General features: G+C 39.0%; 1 non-coding gene across 1 annotated transcript; it reads right to left on the bottom strand.

The window, feature by feature from the left end:
- Window positions 1-286: 286 nt before the first annotated feature.
- On the bottom strand, window positions 287-18,602 carry LOC105355239 (uncharacterized). Its single transcript, XR_013652034.1, has 2 exons — window positions 18,153-18,602; window positions 287-2,862 (listed from the first exon to the last, which is right to left on the bottom strand). It is a non-coding gene; the product is annotated as an uncharacterized LOC105355239 (transcript).
- Window positions 18,603-21,464: the final 2,862 nt, after the last annotated feature.

Here is a 21,464-nt window from a genome sequence, read left to right as displayed (position 1 = left end):
CATGGTGTCCCTGTGAATGTGGGCGGGACCATGGCTACAGTACTCTCAATTGTAGGAAAGGCTGCTACTCAAACCCAAGACATAAGGGCAAATATGAAGTGATGAGTATTTCAACACCAAAGAGGTGCCAGAGTCTTTGCTGACTCACATGTGGGCCAAATGATACCAATCCCTGATCTAGACTAAAGTTAGCTAACGAGCATGTATTTATTGAGTGACCCAGGACTTATTTCAATTTACAGATTGAAGAGTTTAGAAAATCTCTTATATTAAAAAGGCAAAAGAATTTCATTTATTTTTTATTTTTCAGGTATTACAACATAATACAAATCTCGGTTGTGACAAAGAAATACAATAAAGTGTATTCATTCATCCATTTAAAATACACTGCTAGTGCCTGCTCAGGGTCACTGGATTACCAGAATGTACCAAGTTGGGAAAAGGTGAAGGACACCTGTACAGTTTGCCAGATCATTTCAGGGCCACAGGGAGACAGACAACCACACACACCATTCAGACCAAAGGTACAATTAAAAATGAGTAGCTAACCTGTTAAGCAGAGATCACCCATAAATATACAGAGAGAATATAATAACTCTAGACATACAGTATCCAGGTGGGATTTGAACCTCCACCTTCTTGCTGTGAGGTGAGAACTCTAACCACTAAACACTTCAGGACTTCAGAAACTGCTAAAAATCACCTTTATGAATACATAACATTGTAAAAAAAACTTTTTCAAATAAACTGACCTACCACCTTAACAAATAGACCTTTGTAAGCATTTAAAAGAATCAAGACTAATTTCTTATTGTAGGACAATAAACTTACAGAGATGCACACAATTCTTTATTCTACAGCATACAAATAATGTTGGGGAGTAGTGGAACAAGAAGCTCTCCACTGTGTGTGACTTTTCATGTGATATTTAAGATGAAACTTTTGACTGAAACTGTTGTTGCATTCAGTAGAAGAAAAAAAGCTATTCTCCTGTATGAGTTGACATGTGACGCGTGAGATGAGAGTTACGACTGAAAGCTTTGCTGCATTTTTTACAGGAAAAGGGCTTTTCTCCTGTATGAGTTAACATGTGACATTTGAGATAAGAAATACTCTTGAATCTTTTATTGCATTCTGTACAGGAAAATCGTTTTTCTCCTGTATGAATTAACATGTGGCATTTGAGAAAAGAACTATGCCCAAAACGTTTATGGCATTCTGTACAGGAAAAGGGCTTTTCTCCTGAATGAGTTGACATGTGACGCTTGAGATGATAATTACGACTGAAGGTTTTGCTGCATTCTTTACAGGAAAAAGGCTTCTGTCCTGTGTGAATTAACATGTGACATTTGAAATCCAAAATATGTCTGAAACTTTCATTGCATTCTGTACAAGATAATTGTTGTTCTTCCGAATGAGTTGACATGTGACTTTTGAGAAGAGAACTCTGACTGAAACTTTCATGGCATTCTTTACAGGAAAAGGGCTTTTCTCCTGAATGAGTAGACGTGTGACGAAGGAGATGATACTTACGACGAAAGCTTTTGCTGCATAATTTACAGGAAAAAGGCTTCTCTCCTGTGTGAGTTAACATGTGATATTTTAGATCAAAAATATGTCTAAAACTTTTATTGCACTCTGTACAAGAAAATCGTCTTTCTTTCAAATGATTTGACATGTGACTTATGAGAAGAACACTATGACTGAAACTTTTATGGCATTCTTCACAAGAAAAAGGCTTTTCATCTGTATGAGTTGACATGTGACGCGTGAGATGATACTTACGGCTAAAGGTTTTGTTGCATTTTTTACAGGAAAAAGGTTTTTCTCCTGTATGAGTTAACATGTGACATTTGAAATGAAAACTATTTCGGAAACTTTTCTTGCATTCTGTACAAGAAAATCGTTTTTCTCTTGTATGAGTTAACATGTGAGATTTAAGACGAGAACTACGCCTAAAACTTTTATGGCATTCCTCACAAGAAAAAGGCTTTTCTTCTGAATGAGTTGACATGTGACGAGTGAGACGATAATTACGACTGAAACTTTTGCTGCATTCTTTACATGAAAAAGGCTTCTCTCCTGTGTGGATTTTTATGTGACGCTTCAAACCCTTAGAAGTTGTGCAACTTCTTCCACACTCAAGACAAACGTATTTCTCCATTTTCATTTCTTTTTTACGTTTCTTAGATGGTGAATTTTTCCTGGACGTTTTCTCAGAGACATGTTTTTCTGACATTTCCTCTGATTTAATGTCAAACTGACTTGTTGACATATGAGCTCTGTCCACACTTTGGACATGTCTTCTGTCTTTTTTCTTCCTCTTATCTCTGTTCTCTGTGTCTGTCTCTTCATCTGTAGTTGATGTTGCTTCTGTCTCTTCATCTGTAGTTGATGTTGATTCTTCATGTTGGTTTCCTTCTTCTTCCTGACTATCAGTTACATCTAAGCTCTGCTGATTGTTTAGATCTGCTTCACTCTTCTCATCTTCCTCATAAGTAGGAATGTCCATCAAGGTATCAGTCTCCTGCTTTAGATCAATCTGATCTTCATCCTGACTGATGCAGAAATCCCCTGGCTCCTCTTTAATTTCAGAAGATTCCCTTTCCTCTTGCTTGTCCTGTTCTTCTTTATTATGAGGTGGTTCTGGTTCCTCCTGCTCCCCTTTAATCTGTGGAAGTTCTGGTTCCTCCTGCTCATCTTTTGTCAGTGGAGGTTCTGGTTCTTCCTGCTCCTCCTTAATCTGTGGAGGTTCTGGTTCCTCCTGCTCCTCTTTAGTCAGTGGAGGTTCTGGTCCCTCCTGTTCGTGCTCCTCCACACTGGAATCTCTCTCCTGGTTGTTCAGATAAGGCTGGGGAAGATCTGCAAGAAAAAACGTAAAAGTAAAAAGAAAAAACATGCTGTTATTTTGGCACAGGTGCAGCCACACACTTCTGTTTCCAACATCGTCTCGCTTGACCTGAATGGTTCTGCAGACTAGATATCAACTAATGTGTTTTTTTTTTCTTCAGGGCTGAGACAGATTAGTAGTAATCAATAGGGATTCGCGAGATGAGGAAAACTTGCAATATGCGATATGTGCATTTCTCAGGTTTGTAGGAGATACGACTTGATTTCCAAGTCTACATAAATAAAATGCCCCATGAACGTCATATGTAGAATTCCATGGCCCTGGAGGTCCAGCTGTCACACGTGAGCCCCACTCTTTCTGCTGTCTTCAGCATCAACATCTCAACCTTAGCTATGGTCTGGGCGTACAGTGCAGGAATATTTTTTTTCAGCAAAGTATTTATGTCAAATCGTGGCTGTAATATATTCATCAACAAATGGAATCCCTCATTCTCTTCCTCACTGTTGGCATGCAACCCCTTGTAAACGTAAGCAGTGATCCAGTTTGTTATTGCTTTTGCTCTTCTAGCTTCTCCTGGCCAAAAGGAGCACGTGCAGCTGCAGGGGGCGCCAATGAGCTGCTTTTAGGCCGTACCAATGACAGTTTTTTTTTTTTTCTTGAAATGTATCCAAGATGGCTGCTGCTGCTGCCTGCTGCTGCTAAATGGCCTTCTACAATCATACTAAAATCTACATGATCCAATGGAATTACACTGATCTACAGCCTTCAAGTGCCTAATTTACAAACTCTTAAAATATCTGAAGAATATTCCGAGTTAAAGCTGGATATTCGGTGGAATATTGGGGAATCAATCCACAGGCCTGTTCAGCCTGAAGAACACCTGAACCATCAAGACAAAGCAGCCTCACCAAATCTATCTACTAACTTGGACACGTGTGAGTAGTTTGGACTGTAAAAACAATGGCAACCAAAAAATTGTCAGAAGAGATGGAGGAAATTAAAAAATCACTATCCTTTATGAGTTCTGAGATAAGTAAAGTTGTGACTCAGCAAAAAAGTCTCATGGATCTCCCTGAGGATATCAGGCAACTGAAAGAAATAATTATTCAAAAAGACCACAAGATTGAACTCCTGGAGCAAAGGATTGATGATCTGGAACAACTAGCAAAAAACAAAGATGTTATCATCACTGGATTTGAAACTAAACATCGCAGTTATGCCAAAGTAGCATCTGGAGTGGATGAAGGTGAGGATGCTCCTACAGAGGAATTAAAGTCACTGGAACAACAACTCCTGCAATTTCTGAACACAAAGAATATCACTCTGGAAAAGCAAAACATCTCCAGCTGCTACACGATTCCAAACAAAAATCCTAAAATGAAACCATCTGTTGTTGTGCAGGTAATCTCTGTAAAGCAAAAAATTGAGCTACTGAGACAATCAAAAAAATTAAAAGGCTCTGGAGTTTACATAAACGAAAGTCTTACAAAAAAAATGCAGAAATAGCAAGATGTGCTCGACTGCTAAAGAAGCAAAACAAAATTCAAGCAACTTGGACCAGGAATGGGAAAATTTACATCAGACCCAACGGGGTGGAATCTACACGCTCAATGATGATAAGGAACATGAAAGAACTGGACCGTTTCAAATGACTGACATAAGAAGGTATGCTGGGATCGGGTTTGGAACTGTTCAAACTGGACTGGATGCCTGATAATTATGACAGACAATACAATGAAAAATAAAACAAGTTGCAAAGTTAACTCAGCTACAAAGGATCACTTATTGCTGTGTACAGAAAATCAGTCTGATTCATTCATCCAAGATCAATCTGAAAACACAAAGCATGACTTTGAAAATGACATTGACCCGGACTCAAACTATTATAATGATCTTGAAATTAGTTGTAATTATTATACAGTGGAACAGTTTAACAGCAATGTGGACATTCAAGAAGGCTTATCAGTTATTCACTTCAACAGCAGAAGTTTATATAAGAATTTTTCTTCTATAGAATTGTTTCTTAAATCTTTAAAAAGATTTAATGTGATTGCTGTATCAGAAACTTGGCTTGATGATAACAAGATGGTGGAAGTCAACCTTGAGGGGTACGAGCTTTATACTACCAATAGAAATAAAAGAAAAGGTGGAGGAGTGGCTCCATACATTGAACAAACAATAAATAGCAAAATTGTCGATGAATTATCTTACACTATTGATAATGTTCTGGAATGTATCACAGTAGAAATAGAAGATGGTCTTTCAAAAAAGATATGGATTAGTTGTGTGTATAGACCACCGGGAACAAATATGGCCAACTTCAATGAAAAAATGTCTGAAGTTTTAAATACTATGGGCACAAATAAAATAAAAATAGTATGTGGTGACTTTAACATAGATTTAATCAATCCAACTGGTTTAAATCAAACAAGAGAGTTTATCAACTCAATGTATGGCAACTGTTTATGCCCAATAATTAATAAGCCTACACGTATAACCACAGAATCAGCAACGTTGCTAGATAACATATTCACAAATAGAACTGATAAAGAAATTTTGGGAGGCCTTTTGTTTTGTGATATTACTGATCACTTGCCTGTGTTTGCAGTGTTGAAAAATGTGTCTTCAAAGAAAATGTATACACAGACCCAGGGAAAATGGATAAGGTGTTGCAGTTCTGATAACATTGATTCATTTAGGAGGGCTCTATGTAATCAAACATGGAATGAAATCTATGCTTCTACCAATGTGAATGAAGCTTATGATGCCTTTCTGCATCGATACATAGAGCTTTATAATTTAAACTGTCCAAAAATTAAAATTAGTCATAAAAAAATAACGAAAAGCCTTGGATAACCAAAGGTATTGAAAAGGCTTGTAAAAAGAAAAATGCACTATACAGACAGTTTGTAAAAGAAAAAAGTAAAGAAGCAGAAAATACATATAAAAATTATAAAAATAAATTGGTGAATATAATAAGAAATTCTAAAAAACAGTATTATCATAAGTTAATTGAGCAACACAAATTACACATGCAAGAGACTTGGAAAATAATAAACAAATTAACCAAAAAAAACAATAAGAAACAAGAGTATCCAAGTTATTTTAAAAAAAATGATATTCAGATCAGAAACCCAATGCTTATTGCAAATGAATTAAATGAATACTTTGCTAATGTTGGAAATAAACTTGCAATGGAAATAAAAGAGCCAATAAAGAAGTTGAAAGAACTTAGTATCCAATCAAACAAGTTTTCAATGTTTCTGTCTGAGGTTAGTTCAAATGAAATACTAGAAATTGTAAGAACATTTCAAAATAAAAGATCCAAAGATTGGAATGACATTGATATGTCATTAATTAAAAACACAATTGAGTTCATTGTTGAACCACTAACTCATATATTTAACATGTCTTTTAGGGAGGGCATTTTTCCAAATAACATGAAAATAGCAAAAATTATTCCCATTTTTAAAAATGGAGATCGCCATATATTTACAAATTACAGACCAATTTCATTATTATCCCAATTCTCCAAGATATTAGAAAAACTTTTTGTTAAAAGAATGAACAATTTTATTGGAAAATTTAATTTATTGCATGAGGATCAATATGGTTTTAGGGCTGGTAGATCTACTTCAATGGCGATAATGCATCTAGTTGATCATATTTCTTCCTCGATAGAGAAGAAGAAATTTACTGTAGGCGTTTTTGTTGATCTTCAAAAAGCATTTGATACATTAAATCACACTATGTTACTTAGTAGGTTACAGAAATATGGTTTTAGAGGAATAGCATATTCCTGGTTAGAAAGTTATCTTATTAACAGATGTCAGTATGTTTATTTCAATAACGAAAAATCTGATATGTGTCCTGTTACATGTGGAGTACCCCAGGGGTCCCTATTGGGTCCTATATTATTTATTTTATACATAAACGACCTTTGTAAAGTTTCTGATTTGTTAAATTGTGTTTTATATGCTGACGACACTACTTTGTATTTATCTGGAGATAACCTGGAAAAGCTTCTTTCAGACATAACAAAAGAATTATCCATAATCAAACAATGGTTTGATTCAAACAAACTGTCTTTAAATCAAAATAAAACCAAGTACATTATATTTGGCTATAGAAAACGGGAAAACATCTCTGAGTTAAAAATTGAGGATGTTGTTCTTGAAAGAGTAAATGAAATAAAATTTCTGGGAGTAATCTTGAATCATACATTATCATGGAAACCACACATAACTTATATTCTCTCTAAATTGTCCAAATCATTAGCCATCCTACATAAAGTCAAATATTTTTTAAACACAGCTACATTGTATATTCTATATTGTTCCTTCATGATTCCTTATTTGACCTATTGTTTAGAAATCTGGGGGCATAGTTACAAGTCAAATACAAAACCTATTTTTATTCTGCAAAAAAAAGCAATTAGAATTGTAAACCACTCTTCATACAATCAATCCACAAAACAAATATTTCCTAAATTAAGGGCAATAAAATTTTATGATTTAGTTTATCTTAGTACTGGAATTTTTATGTTTAAAGTTAAAAAACAATGTGTACCTGCCAAAATACTGAGTTTCTTCGAAATAAAAGTTGATAATTATGATTTTCGAGGTAAAGATATGTTTAAAAAGAAAGTGGTCAGAACTAACGCATTAAGAAATAGTGTTTTTGTTCAGGGGGTAAACATGTGGAATTTATTATCAGACGAACTGAAAAATGCAAAATCCATACTGCACTTTAAGAAAATGTATAAAGTTAAAATGTTTCAAAAATACCTTCTGGACTGAGAGACTTTGGTGGTTGTGAGGTCATTTTGAGAAGTGTTTGTTTTGTTTTTGGTTTTTTTCATCTTTTTTCTTTTCTGATTTAAGGTTCTAACAGTTTGTAGGTAGATGTAATGTTTGTATTCAGGGTTGGGGAAATAAGCCTTGGCTTCACCCAACACCTTTTTCGGTTAATTTTGTTCAATGTTTATGTTATGTTTATTTATTTATTATTATTATTATTATTTTCAATGTTTATGTTGACATTGATCAGTGTCAATGTTTATGTTGATGTTTTTAAGTTTTTTTGTTTAACTTAACCGAAATAAAGTTTCTCACATATAATATAAAACCATAGCGGCACAGATTTTTCTTTTCTCCAAGCGCTGAGCTGGCGCGCTCTTTGAATTGGCGCCCCAGGCAACTGCCCATACCTTGTGTGTCAGAAGATTCATAACCCCCAATTTTAACAGTAAAATATGTCCAACACAAGAGGCCTTCAGCTTTATCTCTTTGCTCGGCTGCTGGACAATACAAGTAAAAGAAATATTGATAATGGTGAGCAGTTGTGGTTTCAGGCATGGGCAATACGGGCAATTGCCCAGGGTGGAAAATTAAAGGGGGGGGGGGGGCGCCGTCGGCCCAGCGCCTTTAAAAGAATATGTGCACCACTATAGGTTTACTTTTATCACAGAGTTTGTAACAGCCCGAAACCTGGCAGTGCCTCTGCCCTGCAGCTGCGCTCTTTCTCTCCTGTCTTTGAGAAGAAGATGCAAATATGTGTGAAGAAGGAGAAGGGAGGGGGCGCGGGGTGAAGGGTGCACGGTGACCACGGTGCACCGCCGCGATAGGCATGCACAAAACCAGGCTGGATCATCTTCAAGGGGGGCAACGGTCGCGGCTCATTACTTGATGGAAAAAAAAATGTAAACTGCGCCGCCATGTAGGGAATTGGCGCCCCTGGCTGCAGCTGCACGCACTCCTTCTGGAAATGTGTGACGAAAGGGGGAGAGGGGAGGGGGGGCTGCGGAGAATCAGTTCAACTGTGGGACTCTTCCAAGCTAAGTGGCCAGGTGGGGGACAAGGGCGGGGGATAGAATCTACTTTATAAAACTTTTTTAAAAGTCAGTCATACGGTGACATTCTATAACCTAAAATTTAATAAGGGTATAAAAATGAATGTTTTTTTGGGTTAATTTTGTGTCAAATGCCTAAATAAAAAATGGGAACACAAAACAATGTTGTCACTAAGGTGACAATTGGTTTAGTCGATGGACTTGATGACTTCGTGAGGACATTTATGGGTCATTATCACTATAAAGTGCCTTTGGTGTCCCCATGACTATTACTCTTTCATAAACTAAATGGAGCAGAATAACTAAACTCTAACTTCTCATAAGTGACCCAAGACGTGCACACAAATCAGTCAAATAATTTGGTTCTCAAATTGTGATTTCTTTAGTTTATGCAATTTTTTTCTTTGGGTGTATGCGATTTTGGTATGTCCTACACGCTGTTCTGCTAACTTCAGGGTGTGTAATAAATGGTTAAACTATGCTAAATAAATAAAAAATTGGTAAACATTTCGTGTCACAGCACATTACTTGATAAAACAAGTAATTTTGATCAGGCAAATTTTATTTTCATAATGCTTTTGAAGATTTTGCGCACATCCCTGACATTGCTGTCCACCCTGTCATTTTGGGATAACTGTCTCTTTAAAAAATCTGCAAATGTTTTATGTGACACCACAACCAGCATTTTGTGTTTTTTTCACTGGAGACTGAAACAGTGGCTGGTTGCAGAGTAAATATTTTCCCTTTTGTTTAGTAATTTTAATCATATTAGGTGTGTAGTCAGATGTTGTAAAGCTTAACATGTCCACCCTGTCATGGTGAAATATCATTTAATATAAAAAGCCTTTCCTAAATTTAAAATATATAAGTTAAACAGTACACAGTCTACTTGCTAACTGAATCATGTTGCTAAGTGAAGATCCACAATATGCTCAATAAATGCTAACATTAACCAAAAATGTCCACCCTGTCAGCAAACCTTCTTTGACAGGGTGGACATGGTTTATGAAAGGAAGGACATTTTGATAGTTTATGGCAAGAAACTAATAATGTTACATATTACAACAGTTCCTACTGACATTTTATAACTTAAATTTCCCCTTGTGGGATTAATGAAGCATAATTGAATTGAATTGAATAACAATAAATAACAGTTTACAAGTTTATAACAGTAAAGGTTGCTAACCGATACATTAAAGAAATTGCACATGAGATTTTTCTCTCAGCATATTGGCCATATTTCAGACACCTCCTTTTGCCGTCTCAGACACTTTTTGGGTAGTACACAGTGAAAAGGGAGACAACAACTACAGAGTATGAGTTCACCACAGATTTCCAGGAGAGGCTACTCCATTTTAGGCGCCATGTTTTCAACATTAAATGGCAGTGTGATGCCTACAGGAAGCTCAGGAGTAGCTTGAACCACAATAACCCCCTCTTGCATATAGATTTTAGAGAAAATTACTTATGCAAGTACAGTGAAGAAATACAATCTGTGCAAGCAGTCCAGTCTGCACACTGGAGTGCTCTACATCCCTGGTGAACAAGCACCACATACACTGACCAAAAATATAAACGCAACACAAAATAACCAGTTCTCTAAATTATTGTTCACAAATCTGTCTAAATCTGTGATTGTGAGCAGTTCTCCTTTGCCAAAACAATCCATCCCACCTCGCAGGTGTGCCATATCAAGATGCTGATTAGACAGCATGATTATTGCACAGGTGTGCCTTAGACTGGCCACAAGAAAAGGCCACTCTGAAATCTTCAGTTTTGTTTTATTGAGGGGGTCAGGGGACTCAGACAACCAGTCAGTTTCTGGTGTGACCAGCATTTGCCTCATGAAGTGCGACACATCTCCTTCGCATAGAGTTGATCAGGTTGTCCATTTTGGCCTGTGGAATGTTTGTCCACTCCTCTTCAATGGCTGTGCGAAGTTGCTGGATATTGGCAGGAACTGGAACACACTGTTGTATACGCCGATCCAGAGGATCCCAAACATGCTCAATGGGTGACATGTCTGGTGAGTATGCTGGCCATAAAAGAACTGGGATGTTTTCAGCTTCCAAGAATTGTGGACAGATCCTTGCAACATGGGGCCGTGCATTATCATGCTGCAACATGAGGTGATGTTGTTGGATGTACGGCTCAACAATGGGCCCCAGGATCTCGTCACGGTTTCTCTGTGCATTCAAAATGCCATCAATGAAATGCACCTGTGTTCTTCGCCCATAACACATACCTGCCCATACCATAACCCCACCACCACCATGGGCTACTCGATCCACAACATTGACATCAGAAAACCGCTCACCCACACGACCCCACACACGCTGTCTGCCATCTGCCCTGAAGAGTGTAAACCAAACCAATCATTCTCCCCTTCTAATTTTACAGTTGAATGTTTGACTTCACTGTGCACATTGATGTTCAGAGGTTATCTCAATAATGCCACATTAATAGCTATTGTTTTGGTGTTTTTCGACATAAAGGAAGAGTGGATCAAAACCAGTCTGTTCACCTGATAATTTCACCTCACATGGGAAAGGGACTTCTGGTAGTAATTTTCTTTCATTAATTGCAAAATGAGGTAATTTAACAACCTTTTAAAATGTGTCCACCCTGTGATGTTACTCCATGGACGCCTCTGCGCTCCACACTCGCCCCGTGAGCTCCTTGTCTCTCCCTTCCAATCTTCTCCGACACCCGTCGCGAGGGGGGGCGCCATGGAGGAGCGCTTCGTGCTCCCTGACATCCGGTCCCTGCGCGGGGCGCGGCTACCAGTGGACGGAGCGAACTGGGTCTCTGAGCAGAGCAATCGGACTTAATAAGTTTTGTGCTTGAGGGGAGGGGAAGATGCTTTGTTACGGGAGGGAGCCTTCAGACCGCCATCTGTCCCGCAGCTCTATGGCCGCATTTACACTGCAGGTCTTGATGCTCATATCCGATTTTCTGACTATATCCGATTTTTTTGACGACCCGCTTACATCATCTTTTAAAAGTGACCCGTATCTGATTTTTGCATTTACACTATACAATGCTGAAACTATCAAACGTAGACGTTCTGAGGACTACGTAGTAGCATTTCCGCATTCCGCGGACCTCTTTCGGACTTTTGTGACTGCGGTTGTCATGGAGGCAAGGCGGCGACGGAAGAAGGCGTTGCACTGGGCGCTTCTGAGGGGATGCACGGGAGAGGAAAAGAAGGAGGGCTGCTCGGCTCTCTCTGAGTTTTGAATGAGGAAGTGTTTGCAGATGTACTGTACTAACAGTTGGATCCAAGTGTTGAACCTTTCCTGCGCGATGACTTCTCTTTTCCGACCGTAGTCAGAAACACACGGGAGATTTCCTCGGGGTTCTCTTTTCCATTCTGAACCCTCAGCCTGCAGAGTGGGTTAAGAAAGACTCCTAAACTTTTGGGCGAGACACCTTATTTTTAATTTACGGTTCTCCGACACTCCCCCGCTCCGCGCTCACACCCACTCTCCTCTCCTTACACACACACACACGCAACCACGCATGCGCGCTCACACACACACGGCCCCCATCATACACGCCCCCCAAAGAAATAAACGGCTTCTATCCTGTTCCATAGCAATGGTGTCCCGCTTCATTATTTACCGTTTGCGTCCGGACCGGACATAACAGCGGTTTCCGACTACGGTCTGAAGCCTGAGGCTGAAAGGTAACACGCTGGCAGCAAAATCAGCGCACAAAAAGCACCTTAATAAGTCATGTGATCTCAGTTGGTGGTGTCCTGAGTTGACGTCACTGACGTCCGACTCGCATTAAGTGGGGAATATCCGATTTTTCTGCTTACATGGCACACGCAAATGCACGTATCCGATTCGTTTCCGATTTATTTCCACATATAAGAGAGGCCTGTATCCGATCTGAGAAAAACGGAATCCATGCGCTTTTGTCCTGCTTACACGCTCACCGATCATATCCGATCTGTGCCACATGAGAGGAAAAATAATCGGAATTGGGTCACTTGAACCATGCAGTGTAAAGGCGGCCTATGTGAACGAGCAGCCGAATTCAGGAGAACCATATCTCCATCTAACACAGTGTTTTTGGGGCGGTGTGAGCTTTTCAATGCAAAATGCTGCTCAGTCCTTAGAAACCGTTCAAACAATCACGTGGATTTGTGTTTCTAGTCGGGTCCCGACAAAATAAATGCTGATTAGGGCTGCACGATATGAGGAAAACTCGTGATATGCGATATTAGAGATTAATATTGCGATAACGGTATAATTTGCGGTATATAAATAAATAACAATATAACCAAAAACATAATTCCCATTTCATTGCAACAGTTTCAAAATTATACTCCAAATGACCCTCGTCGACATAGGAGACAAACATCTAACATAATAGGCCTCTATCCAATTGGTCAACAACGTTAAGGCGTCCATCGGACGGGTCAAATGTATAAAGGGATTTATTCGATTTGTTAAATGCTTCAAGCTGCCATAAGGTTGTTTTAACACATTTAAGGTTTACGATTTATTGCGATTTTCGCTGTCTTTTGCGATATGCATATTGCAGAGCTGGATATTGCGATAACGATAAATTTGCGGTATATTGTGCAGGCCTAATGCTGATGTTATTCCCACATATTTATGTGCAGCCAAGCTGCAGATTGCAGCTTTTCCCGCATCGATTCATGTTAATCCAGGCTACTTGTTGTTGTTAGCGCATGTTGACCTTCACCTAACCATTCTTCCCACTTTGTTCTGCCACAAATAAGCACTGACCACAAAATGATGAGTGAACAGGCGCTTCATAATAACCATAACATTAATAAAAGCACGTTTAAAAGATCATCTCGTAAATTATGGAGCTGCTAAATAGATAGGCTCGTGTCAATCTAAGGTAAATTCACTCCTGAGCATGTGCTGTATTGTAGTGGCGATCACGTGCACGTTGGGTCTAATGGCACCAAAGGATTGTGGGATGCGGCTGGGCATGGTTTTTTTTTTGTTGAACCATGACTGAAGTGTCTAAGACAGGGGTGTCAAACTCATTTTGGTTCGGGGGCCACATTCAACCCGTCTGATCTCAAGTGAGCCGGACTAGTAGCGTAAAGGGGAAATAAAGCTTTATTCTTGTTTTTTTTACCCAATTGGAAAACATGCCTCAACCAACATGGTAGCCTAACCATTTCTTATTACACATTCATTCACAGAGGCCAATGGATCTTAAATAAAATTAATTTCACTTTAAAAATATTGGTTTATTCAATTTTATACAGACTGAATATTTTAAATCTGACACTGAAGCAATCCTGATAACAAATTCAAGAGGGGCTACAGAAAAAAATGAAACATCTGTCTAAAATGTAAACGTCCAAACGATGAAAAATTGCACTAAATTAAACTTGCAAACATTTGTGAACATAAGAGTTTGGAGTTACCCTCCTTTCTCTCCTGAAACTTCACCAGACCGTCAATATCAGGACTCAAATCCTGTGCAGAAACACATTTACTGTCATTCAAGTGAGCAAAACACAATGAAATGTCCATTATTATTATCATTCATTATTATAAGAATCTTTTCCTGGTTTCTGCCTGAATTTTGTGGCAACACCTGCTTTCTTCCTGACCTTTAACGGAGCGCCATCAGTGACCAAAATTACTTAATGTGACCAGTTCACTTCAACATTGTCCAGCACAGTAACTAGAGAGCTGACTATGTCATCAGCTGTTGTTGTGTCCATCAATTCCAGAAACTCTGCTGTGACGATCTCTTTAACACCTCTAATAAATATGCACAGCTGTACATATCTGTGATGTTGGTGCTTTCATCAATAGTGACTGAAAATACAATAAATGACTGGATTCCTTAATATGGCTGCCCATGTTTCCTCAGAGATGTTGGATCTGGAGTTGTAATTCTTGACAGACTCATGTTTAAGGTCGACTGTTTTTTGGGAACAAGACTTCTGCAGCCTTCAGCATTTTTCAATAAGTTTACCATCAGAAAATGGTTTGGATGTTTGCTCCTATTTGTTTGCAATTAGATAGCTAGTTTTCACTGCTACATCACTGTTGTCACGGCTGCAGTAAATCCAGATGGTTATTTATCAGTCCAGCTAATAGTTGCTAAATCTTTTTTTTCCTTAACTGCAAATGGTGAAACTTTTCTTTGTGGAGAGTCTCATAGTGGTGCTGAATGTTTTGTTCTTGGATAACCTGTTGATGACATACCAAGCTTGCAGGTTTGCATTCAGCTCTGTGAACAAATAAAACACTTTCCATTTTCCGGGAAAGCTCAGGACTTCACTTCAACCTTTTTTGTTTTGACAACATTTTGGTCTTTATTGTGTCACTATTGATCATCCTTCAGTGATGAAGCTCACAGGGGACCAAACTACTGCCTACCCAGACACAGTGCTGTTAGGTTTTGTTTTTTATGGCAGGCCATTTTAACATTAAAAGGCTAAGTTTGACTATCCGGAATGAACATTGTAGATATCAGCAACGTATTTCTAACTAGTCGTAATTACATTTTGGATAGTTGGAATTGTAATTCAAGATATCTGTAACGTAATTGTGACTAGTCGAAACGACAGATAGAGATATCTGTAATTCAGTTTTGACTAGCCAAAACTGAATTACAGATATCTGCAATGACGTCATAGAAAACGACATTCAACTCGTCACACATCTTAAATGACAATTGTAGATATCTATAATTCAGTTTTGCCTAGGCAGAATGACAGTTAAAGATATCTCAAATGTCATCATCACTAGCTCCTCCTGTCTTGCACGGGCTGCAGCATTAAAAAGACAATTAAAAATCGCTTCGCCCGCTGGCTGCTCTACGACGGAGATTTAGGGCCACCAAAAAAGTAAAATTAAAAGATTTTAAGTCGTAAATTTACGATATTAAGTGGAAGTGAGCATGATGAGCAGCAGGTGAACGCCACACAGCAGCAGCAGACCGACTAAACTTTGTTGAAGAGGTGAGCTGAATGTTTATTGATAACGTTCTAAATTTTTGGAAATTCGTTAGTTTGATTTATGATTTATTCATGTTTTACTCATCGATGGGTGGTTTGCAGGATCTCTGCAGCCCGAAGCCATCAGTGTCCCTGCAGATGTCCACCTGGATCCTTTCTTTCTCCATTAAAGACAAGATCTCTACGTTTCTGTGACGCTTCCGTCCTTGGAGGAGCACTTTTTGGCATTTTCAACGTTGTAATGCTAATATAACAGACTATTTTCATTCCTCTTTATTGTTTTATGTTGGATCGGGACGCTTCATCTGGAGGAGAGCTGTATGTAACACTGTTTACTTCCGCATTGGTGTTCGGATGACAGGTTCATGACATTAGGTGACTCGCCACAGGAATGGACTAGAAACGTGCTTTTTTTTAAACATCCTTATGATTTTTACTCTTCATGTGTGGGTGGGCCGGACTAAACCACCTGCCGGGCCGGATACGGCCCGCGGGCCGTATGTTTGACACCCCTGGTCTAAGACCTGAAGTCAAGTCTATGCTGTTTGGCTGCTTGTGAGTGAGTTGAACCAAATAGGATTGCTGCTGGAAGTTGGATCATGCATTCAGTCTCCGCTCCGAGACCGAAAGTCAATCAAGGCAGCCGTTAAATAAATCCTTAAATTAGTCGCGTCACTGAATAAGCCGCAGGGCTGTAATATGAAAAAAGTAGCGGCTTATAGTCCGGAAATTACAGTATATTTATTTTAGCGTGTTTTTTGTGTGATACAAGATTTGTCCTTTATAATATTTATTTTATATTATTTATTATATATTTATTGTATTTTATTTAATATTTTCCAACTTAACTATTTTTGCCATGCTTATGTTTTTTTTTAATGTAAGATAACTGTTATAATGCGGTGCAGAATTTTCATAAACGTCTTTTGTATAAATTTCTTAATTTCAATGACTATACAGGGGTTGACATAGCCCAGAAATTTGCACTGGCCCACAGGGCCAGTAATTTCTGAAAGTTACTGGCCCTGCCTGAAAGTTACTGGCCCGACACTGTAATTGATAATAATTGTAATTGTAACAATAATTGAAAAACTAAATTAAATTAAATTACTGAGATCATTCAGCTAACTAAAAATACTTACTGCTTACACTCTTGTAAAGAAAAACAAAATGAAGTAGTTTGACATTCTAATGCATTTGAGTCTGAGATTCAGGTATTTGGAGTTGCTTTTGATTCTTTGACATTCAGCTTAAAGCTTAGTGCATACAGTTTCATCTTCAATGTATTCAATTCATTAAATATCTTGCTGTCCATACTACTAATTCCACCCATTACTCCATCTAACATATTCCTATCTATTCCTGCCATGTCTTCCACATCTCTGACATGCTTCAGTCTATCTTCAGTGACGGTGTTGGATTTATGATCATCGCGGTGAAAAACCACCAGGGGGCGCGCTGATATGTGTGTCAGTTTCAATATATCTGCCTAAAATGTAATAATAACCCACTGGCTTGTTCCTTCATTGTTGCTGCTTAACATTGTTTTGTATTGAATTGTTACATTCAATAAAGTTTGGGGAAAAAAGTAGTGAGCGTCGCGTGGTGCTCGGCAGTGACAGCCGCGTGCGCAGGCGGGAGAGAAGGAGAAGTGATAAAAGGTTTCCCATAGAAGCCCTTGAAGTCTGAACACAGGACTAGCAGAAAAAGTAAATTATGAAGACGAGGTAAATCTACACGTTTTCGCAAAATATACTTTATTGAAAAAGGTGAAAAATATATTAACCGTTAGATATTTTAGTGGCCCGAGCGGACAAGTGAAAAATAAAGTCTTGTGGTCCGTACGGCTTGAAAAACAGGACCGGGCCAGCGGACAAATGGCTATGTCAAGCCCTGCTATAAAACATGTCAGTTGACATGGACAAAGTTCTGTTGTGACTCTGGGGGCGCCTGGAGAGGGTCTCGCCCGGGAGTAAGTCAGGGTAGAACCGCCATTGATGGGGAGTTAACAAACACTAAATTGTGTGGTTTTAGTGTGAGGTAGAAATACTCTAATCTGGCTTTTGAGTTGCCATAAATGTCAATTATTGAATCCCAACTGAATCATTGGTGAAATGCAAAATGACAGGATCGGACGTGCAATACCTACACTATTGTATTTTACAGGCTCAGTTCCAGTGAGGTTCTGCAGAGCAGAATCTGCCTAAGTGTAATGTAACACTGAGCTTCAGAGCATTTTGCTGGAGCCGGAGGTAAGGCGTTGTCTGTCGGTGACGTCACACTCGCTTCGTCCATCTTTATTTACAGTCTATGGTAGCGACAGACCCCCACAACCCCAAGCTAACATTAGCGGTGAAAATAAAATGGCAAACAACATCGGAGCTATAATCCACCCACAGTTTTGAACCGATACCATCTCAGACGAGGAAAACAAAGACGTTCATGGATCTATTTGTCTGCAGGTGGATCAGTGAACGTACCAACGATGTGTAGCTGAAGCTGCGGGTTCCAGCTGCTATCCAGCAGTCTGCGCCGACGACAGAGCTCCTCCTCGTTCTGGACGATGGTTCCTTCATCAGCAGAAAGTTGTTCTCTGACAGAACCTTCCTGAGGTTCTGAAGACATGGTTCCTGCTCCGATCTTCAGCTCCAACTCCCACCAACACCGCCGTCCTCTTCACTGCAGCTCCGATCGATCATCTGCTAGTCTCACACTCACAGCAATCCACGTTGTCTTTCCGTTCAACACTTCTTCACTCATTTACGACACTTTGGAAAATGCTGAGAGTTCCCACACGAACCACGTATCGTCATTTCTGTCCAAAAACCTCACAAACGTCCCAACAAAACACCACCGTCCTCTCAACACAAGATAACGCTGCTAGCCTGCTAACAAGCTAACGCTGCTAGCGGCTCGTGCTGTTTACTTCCGGGTCACGTGCAGAAACGTAAAAAAGAAAACGTATAAACCAAGGAGTTATATCACTAGAGGAGACACGCCCGCTTTAGAAGCCTGGCCGATGGTGGCGGAGCGCGATGCCATCTTGGTGAGGTCGACGACGCCCACATAACAATGATTTCTATTGCTTTTAGTGGTGTCTAAGTAGCTTTTATAAACTGTATATATTTTTACATTTATATATATTTATACATATATGTAAATATATTATATTTATATATATAATATATATATATAGATACATCATTTGTTGTTGTTAAAGAAGAGAAACAGTCAGCCTTAAAAGCTCAAACTTTAATGAAAATGCATTGTTGCAGGACTTCTTAAAAATAAAAAAATTATTGCAAAGAATTTTTAAAAATAATTTCTAAACATTTAGAATTTTTAGACCTCTTTGACGTGTAATTTAAATTATTAAGAAAAAACCAACAATAAGTCAATAATAATAATAAATCAATAGTAAGTCAATACAAACAATGAATAATAACAATACATAACTAATAAGTCAGTAAATAATTAAAAATAAGTCTATTAATAATAATAAAATATATATTCAAAAAAAGTCCAAAAGTGAACAATAGATTTACCCTATAAAACAACAAGAAAAACAATAGATTTATACTGATTCATGTGAGTGATCAATTTGTGTAACACAGATGTTATGGTGTTGGGTTTCAAGCAAACAGTCTGGCCTCTTATCTAAATGTGTTTCCACAAATGTTCTGAACATATCCAGACTGTATTGCTAGTTGGTACCACAGTGATGCATCTGGGTTAGCTCTTTTTATTGCTAAGATCCACTTTTTCCTTAAGTCTGAATCCATTGGAAATCTGCAAGAAAAGTTCAGTCACTGAGTCAGAAATGTATAAATCTATATTACTATAATAGCCTAGTATGCTGTATACAGGTTTAGCAAAATAAAATGAACATTTATGTCGACAGTAAATTATCCGTACATCATGCAGCATGTTGATAATAGCCCCTGCAGCATTAAAAGATAAAAATTACTACTACTTGCCTGTGAAATGATATACCCTCTCTCCTTCATGGACTCAGTTCTCTGATTTTGGCAGTTGAAACCAAAACAATGAACTGGTATTATGCAAAAAATGTGTTCACATGCATGCACTGCAGCAATAACTTGACCTCACCAAGATGGCGGTGCTCTCCTCCCATGAGGAGCCACGTGATGTCTCCTCTGGTGATATAACTCATTGGTATAAACTGCTCAACTGGAAAAAAAGTTAAAAAAAAACTTGTACATCTCCTGTTGACATACCAAGATGTATTTTCCAGAGACAAACTCGACTGTGGTGAGGCTAAGGATTTTGTCCACCGCATTCATCTCAATGATGATCGTCCATTCCGCCTCCCATATCGACGTGTACCACCAGCCCATTATCAGCAGCTGTGTGAAGTGCTTTCTGACATGGAAATCAAGGGCATTATCAGTAAGTCAGTCAGTGAGTATGCTTAACCTCTAGTAATGGTCTGGAAAAAGTCAGGTGATTTAAGGATATGTACTGACTTTTGTTGGCTGAATGCCAAGACCGTCAAGGATGCTCATCCCTTGCCTCATCAGGCTGACTGCCTGGCTGCACTTGGTGGTAATGTCCTTTTTGGCACCATGGATCTGACATCAGGATTTTACAACATTCCACTTCACGAGTCTCACAGAAACTACACTGCTTTTACAACCCCTCTTGGTCTTTATGGATACAACCGCCAACTGCAAATAAAACTGAGAGGGGGTGGCCTCTTCCATACGGCAAACATGGGAAGGGGACCAATGCCAAGTAGCCCCCCCATAACCCTAAAAAGAGATTATAAGAGGAAGAGGGTAAGTCTGGGACAGCTAGTAGACTGTCCCCCGGCAGTCCCACGGTAGAGAGTATTTTCTGCAGGCTATACGGAAACGAAATTGTAAGTTAGTTGTTGATATAAACGGGCACGACAATGGGGTGCTAATTTTATCTAGACAAAGCCTTTTTTGCACCAGCTATGCAAAGCCCTGCATGGCTGTTGCAAAATGCTAGCATAGCCGGCTGCCCGTTCATTTACAACATCCAGTTTAAAACAATTTCTTTTTTACTTACCCTCTGTTCCTCCATTAGCGAAATGACCTCCTCCAGTAAGCCTTGAGCATTCAAAAAGCACTTACAGACGTCAATTTTGTTGGTTTCACTCCTGCAGCTCCTCAGACTCCACAGTTCCGAAGGATGTGGCTCACATGATGCGCCAGTACAGCCCATAATTCTGAGATTAAATTCAGAATTCTGAGAATAAAGTCAAAATTCTGAGAATAAAGTCAGAATTCTGAGATTGAAATCAGAATTTTGTATTGGCCTTTTTTTTTTCTTTCTCCAAGGCCCTTATCCTCTAGCTCAGGGGTGGCGAACACGCGGCTCGCGAGCCGCATGCGGCTCTTGGCCAATGAGCGTGCGGCTCTTTGCGTCTCATCATATTTTCTATATACTGTGCCTCATTTCATATTTTTTTCCCTCTTAAACCATGTTCAAACCATCAGAGGGTATTAAAAATAAATAATAATTAATAATAAAAGTGATTTGGCAGTGTGTGTGTATGTGTTTGATTCTGCTCCCGACACATACGTGACCGCCAATCATTTGCGCGGGTTACGCCGCCCACTGTCGGAACACAGATATAGATTTGATGTGCGTGCAGCAGTGGCGGTTCTACACTGACTTACTCCCTGGGCGAGAAACCCCACAGGCGCCGCCCGCCCCCCCCCCGCACACCTACAAAATTTGACAACATCCTGTTGTGTTCCCTATCAGCTATTTAGCTATTTTACACAAAAAAATGCATGAAT

This window comes from Oryzias latipes, chromosome 2 (assembly GCF_053564925.1).
Source record: "Oryzias latipes strain Hd-rR chromosome 2, Olatipes_Hd-rR_3.1".
NCBI classification, from domain to species: domain Eukaryota; kingdom Metazoa; phylum Chordata; class Actinopteri; order Beloniformes; family Adrianichthyidae; genus Oryzias; species Oryzias latipes.
Note: the sequence above shows the minus strand (reverse complement) of the source record. Positions and strands in the feature narration are given on the sequence as shown.